Source organism: Phacochoerus africanus, chromosome 1 (assembly GCF_016906955.1).
Source record: "Phacochoerus africanus isolate WHEZ1 chromosome 1, ROS_Pafr_v1, whole genome shotgun sequence".
Classification (NCBI taxonomy): Eukaryota; Metazoa; Chordata; class Mammalia; order Artiodactyla; family Suidae; genus Phacochoerus; species Phacochoerus africanus.
Window position 1 is genome coordinate 9,466,568 of NC_062544.1, and position 4,178 is coordinate 9,470,745.

At 34.7% G+C, this 4,178-nt stretch overlaps 1 non-coding gene across 1 annotated transcript; it reads left to right on the top strand.

Annotated features, from left to right (window-relative positions):
- Nucleotides 1-1,306: 1,306 nt before the first annotated feature.
- Nucleotides 1,307-1,414, top strand: LOC125113841 (U6 spliceosomal RNA). Its single transcript, XR_007131616.1, has one exon. It is a non-coding gene; the product is annotated as a U6 spliceosomal RNA (small nuclear RNA).
- The last annotated feature ends 2,764 nt before the right edge of the window (nt 1,415-4,178 follow it).

The window sequence follows — 4,178 nt, forward strand, 5'->3', positions numbered from 1 at the left end:
AAATACAGAACTTCATAAGATCCAGCAGTCCCACTCCTGCCCATATATCCAGAGAAAACTATAATTTGAAAACATGTGCACCCAGTGTTCACAGCAGGACTCTTTATAGTAGTCAAGACATGGAAGCAACCTAAATGTCCATCGATATAGGAATAGATAAAGAAGATGTGGTACATATATACAATGAAATATTATTCAGCCATAAAAAGAATGGAGTTATTCCATTTGTAGCAACATGGATGCATCTAGAGATTATCATGTTAAGTAAGTCAGACAAAGACAAATACATCAATTACAAGTGGAATTTTAAGAAAGTGTTACAAATGAACTTATTTAAAAAATGGAAGCACATTTACAGACTTCAAAAAACAACAACAACAACAAAAAAACAAACCAGGGTTACAAAAGGGGAAAGTTGGGGGAGCAATTATGAGTTTTGGATTAATATATGCATCCTACTACATATAAAATAGGTAATCGACAAGTACCAACAGGGAATTCTACTCAATATTCTATAATAACTTACATGGGGAAAGAATCTGAAAAATAATGTATATGTGCATAATTACATTACATTGCTGTATACCTGAAACACAACAATTGTAAATCAACTACACTCCAATATAACATAAAAATTAAATTAAAAAAAACCTCAAAATGGAATATAGACTCACATGTAAGACCAGAAGTTGCAGTCTTTTTAAAAAAATATACCCTCTTGGAGTTCCCATTGTGGCTTAGCAGTAACAAACTCGACTAGTATTCATGAGGATGCAGGTTAGATTCTTCACCTTGCTCAGGTGGGTAAGTATCCAGCATTGCCATGAGCTGTGGTGTACATCATAGACACTGCTGGGATCTGGTGTTGCTGTGGCTGTGAAGTAAGCTCCATTTTGACCCCTAGCTGAGGAACTTCCATATGCCTCTGGTGTGGGCCTAAAAAACCAAAAACAAACGAACAACAAAACCCTCTTTAGGTTGAAGCAGTTCCCATCCATTCTTACTTTCTTAGAATATTATCCTGAACAGATGTGGCTTTTTTAAGGAGCTTCTCTGTGTCAATTTATATTACCTTTTATCTTTTACTCTTTAGACTCGTAATATACTGGATGAAATTGATTAATTTTCATGTATTGAACTTGCAATGCTTTCCTGTGATAAGCCCGTCTTTGTGTCTTATCATTCTTTACGTATAGTGTTGGATGGGATTAGCTACGATTTGGTAAAAGATGTTAATGGTTTTGATGGAAATTGATTTTTAAGATTCATTTTTTGGGCTGTCATCTGTTTTTAAAGTTTTTATTTTGTGCTTGCTTTGGTGGTATATGTACTAAAATTGGAATGACAGCAGAGAAGATTAGCATGGCCCCTGCACAAGGATGACATGTAAATATGTGAAGCATTCCATATTTTTTTTTGGACTGGTTCACTTTGCTGTAGAACAGGAATTGACACGGCATTGTAAATCAACTATAATAATTTAAAAAATATTTTTATTTTATTTTTAATAACAATATAGATAAAATAAGTGGAAACCATGATTTTCATACTCTTGAATACTATAGACCGTAAGTGTTAGAGAATTCATGGGGGGAGGTGATAAATGCCATTTTTTTGGTGATATTAGGATAGCAGATACATGAATAGACAGTTGTTTACTTCAGTTTTCTATAAATATTCTGTAGAATTACTATTATATTTCTTCTTTTAATGTTTGGTAGAATTCGTGAGAAAATTCTTGTTTTTATTGTTATTTCCCCAAAACAATTTTTTTCTACTGTACAGCAAGGTAGTGCAGTTACACATACATGTATACATTTTTTTTCTCCCATTATCATGTTCTGTCAGAAGTGACTAGACAGAGTTGTCAGTGCTACACTTCAGGATCTCATTGCTAATCCATTCCAAAGGCAATAGTTTGCATCCATTAACCCAAGCTCCCAATTTGCCCCACTCCCTCCCGCTCCCCCTTGGTAACCACAAATCTTTTCTCCAAGTCCATGATTTTCTCTTTGGTGGAAAGTTTCATTTGTGCTATATATTAGATTCCAGATATAAGTGATATCATATGGTATTTGTCTTTCTCTTTCTGACTTACCTCACTCAGTATGAGATTCTCTAGTTCCGTCCATGTTGCTGCAAATGTCATTAATTTGTTCTTTTTTATGACTGAGTAGAATTCCATTGTGTATATATACCACATCTTCCTAATCAAGTCATCTGTTGATGGACATTTAGATTGTTTCCATGTTTTGGCTATTGTGAATAGTGCTGCAATGAACATGTGGTTGCATGTGTCTTTTTTTTTTTTGAGGCTATGGTAAATTTTCATGTCTTTAATTTTAATTCCAATTCTTGAATTATTAGAGTTTTTAAATTTTTTTTAAATTTTTTAATTGTTACTTCCCCAATACAATTTTTTTTTTATCTACTGTACAGCATGGTGGCCCAGTTACGCATACATGAACACATTCTTTTTTTTCACATTATCATGCTCCATCATAAGTATTTAGACATAGATCCCAGGGCTACAAAGCAGGATCTCATTGCTAATCCATTCCAAAGGCAATAGTTTGCATCTATGAACCCCAAGCTTCCAGTCCACCCCACTCCCTCCCCCTCCCCTTTGGCAACCACAAGTCTGTTCTCCAAGTCCATGATTTTCTTTTCTGTGGAAAGATTCATTTGTGCTGTATATTAGATTACAGATATAAGTTGTATTGTAAGGTATTTGTCTTTCTCTTTCTGACTTATTTCACTCAGTAAGTTTTGTCCAGATATATGCCCATGAGTGGGATTGCTGGGTCATAGGTTGGTTCTATGGTATAATTTTCTAAGGTACCACCATACTGTTCTTCTTAGTGGTTGTACCAGCTTGCATTCTTACCAACAGTGCAGGAGAGGTCCTTTTTCTCCCCACCCCCTCCAGCATTTGTTATTTTTGGACTTATTAATGACGGCCATTCTGACTGGTGTGAGGTGGTATGTCATGGTAGTTTTGATTGACATTTCTCTAATAATCAGTGACGCTGAGCATTTTTTTCATGTGCTTGTTGGCCATCTGTATATTTTCCTTGGAGAAATGTCTATTCAGGACTTTTGCCCATTTTTCCATTGGGTAGTTGGCTTTTTTTGCTATTGAGTTGTATAAGTTGCTTGCATATTTTAGAGATTAAGCCCTTGTCAGTTGCATCATTTGCAAGTATTTTCTCCCACTCTCTAAGTTTTCTTTTTGTTTTCTTTTTAGTTTCCTTTGCTGTGCAAAAGCTTGTAACATGGGTTTATTTTTGATTTGGTCCCATTGGTTTATTTTTGCTTTTATTTCTGTTGCTTTGGGAGACTGACCTGAGAAGACATCTGTAAGGTAGATGTCAGAGAATTTTTTGCATATGTTCTCTTCAAGGAGTTTGATGGTGTCTTGTCTTACATTTATATAAATCTTTCAGCCATTTTGAGTTTATTTTTGGCATGGTGTGAGGGTGTGTTCTAGCTTAATTGATTTGAATGTAGCTGTCCACGTTTCCCAGCAATTCTTGCTGAAACGACTGTCTTTTTCCCATTTTAGGTTCTTGCCTCCTTTGTCAAAGATTAATTGACCATAGGTGTCTGGGTTTATTTCTGGGTTCTCTATTCTGTTCTATTGGTCTGTATGTATCTTTTGGTACCAGTACCATACTGTCTTGATGACTGTGGCTTTGTAATATTGCCTAAAGTCTGGGAAAGTTAAGCCTCCTGTTTGGTTTTTGTTTCTCAGAATTGCTTTGGCAGTTCTGGGTCTGTTGTGGTTACATACAAATTTTTGGTTAATTCTAATTCTGTGAAAAATGTCATGGGTAATTTGATAGGGATTGCATTGAATGTGTAGATCTCTTTGGGTAGTATGTTCATTTTTACAATATTAATTTTTCCAACCCAGGAACATGGAATATCTTTCCATTTCTTTACATCTGTAATTTATTTGATTAGTGTTTTATAGTTCTCAGCATATGTCTTTCACCTCCTTGGTCAGGTGTATACTTAGGTATTTGATTTTTTGGGATGTAATTTTAAAGATTATTGTATTTTTGTATTCTTTTTCTAATATTTCATTGTTAGTACACAGAAATGTGACTGATTTCTGAATGTTAATCTTATATCCCATTACTTTGCTGAATTTGTTCATCAGTTGAAGTAGTTTT